The sequence below is a fragment of the Phytophthora parasitica genome, assembly GCF_000247585.1.
Source record: "Phytophthora parasitica INRA-310 unplaced genomic scaffold supercont2.187, whole genome shotgun sequence".
Lineage (NCBI taxonomy): Eukaryota > Oomycota > Peronosporomycetes > Peronosporales > Peronosporaceae > Phytophthora > Phytophthora nicotianae.
The window spans coordinates 39,506-41,448 of NW_008649173.1; positions in this window are offsets into that span (position 1 = coordinate 39,506).

The following is a 1,943-nucleotide window of genomic DNA, read 5'->3' on the forward strand; positions in this document are numbered from 1 at the left end:
GAGGAATCTGGAATGGAGGGCTCTGCAGCTTCGTAAATTTTTCGAAATTTAGTTCCTGCTGGACGATCCGGTAATTTTTTTCTTTCCTGGCGCAGCTGCGTGATAGCCGATGGAGATCGGTCGCTCTGGATATTTTTGAAAATACCGAAACTTCACCGAAGCCAACCGAAAATGCAGTTTTTGTGTTGTGAATATTCGGTTGCTGCAGCATTCTCGAAATAATTGCGGGTCCGAAGCGGACCTAGTAGGTGTATGTAGTGAGTCTGCTTTTCTACAAATCGTTCAAGAGTGGTCAACCTTTTACAGGTCTGCTGCGGACATATAACAACACAGAGATTGGCTGGTACTACCAGCCTATTAGTGAAAGAGTAAGACGGTTAGTGCGGTTCACATTCCTGAAATTTAGTGGGATTCGATTGAAAAATGTCAAAACTAGAAACGTTTGGAAATGTCTGACGACACACTTGACTTTTCCAAGGTCTCTGCTGTGACGCTTTCAAAAGCTGATTTTCAATGAAATCAGCTTAGAATGGACGAACACGTGATTTCATGTCGACACATATCACTGATTCCTACTACCTGTAGGTAAAACCATTGATTTTGACCGCATTGACTGTTTTTTTCCAATCATTTTGCATCAGGTTTCAAGTTAGGTATTTTATCAAGGGACTTAACAAAAATCAAGTTACCAGTTCGGTGAAATCAAACTCTATCAAGTACGACAGGATACCACGATATACGAGCTCATCTTTGACAGGTTCTTCTGTAGTATACAAAGTAGATTCAAAGATCAGTATAGTGCAAGATTTAAAATGCAGTAGCAGTACTCACCAGTATGAATATCGCCCACCCTCCTTTATGTGGCGATCAAATTTTGCAATGCACTTTGCTTGTGTTAGCAACATACATACATTCTAAACGAGTTCCTAGGCATCTTTGTAGTGTGCCCCCTCCCCCTCAGCCATGCAGAAATAGCGCCGTAGCTTGGCGTTGAGGGGCTATGGACCAGCAAAAGACGCTGAATTAGCTACCCGCCGGTAAGACAATATTTATCACTGCCAAAACATAAGAGCAAGACAAACTGATATGTGAGTCCACGAGCTACAAATAGAAACTATGGTCATTTGGCATAGCACGAACTATTAGTGTAGCTTTGCATTAATAGTGGTTTTACTGCCTAGTACGTAAATCAATATATCACTGCAGTATAAGAGTATGAAAGCGGGATCGCATCCGGATCAGTTAGTGTATCGAAAACGACAACTGCAACAACATCAACACGGACCAGGTGCATACAAACGACAGAATCCCGAAAATTAATTTATTTCTAAGTCAATGCGATCATGTATGGGGTTTCCTCCGCAGCTCGATACCGCGTAAAATCCATGCGAAAGTGACAAAATCTAAATGGACGCACTTGATATTTGTATCGCATGAAACTGTGTGTAAAACACAACACGGACATGAATTAATCCCAGTTGGGTTGTACGTTTACTTCGTACCAAAGCACTACCAGTACTGTCTTAATGTAGAGTGTCAACACAAGCCAAAACCCGACTATATATATATATATAAGAGGAAGAGGGCAGAGTTGTGGAAATAGAGATTGTTTATTTGTTGTTCTCCCTACTGCATCACAATCAATTATTGCAATATTTACAATCTCAAATGGGATGATTGTCAATAGATTGGTGCATCCATTACATTATGGTTGCTCCACTCTGTATTCTTGGCGTTTTCAATTGCAGCTGATACGGATCCGAGTGTAACCAAGTCCCAGCTTAGCTTTAGAAACATTATCGTTTCCAAAGTCGACGCACTCATACTTTTCCGTAGGTACCCTAAGGAGCTTTGACCATCGAGAAAAATCGCTCTGCCACCACGGATGTCTCCGGAATCCAGTTAGCTTCGATGTACTTTGACCCGCGATTTCGTGCCTTCTT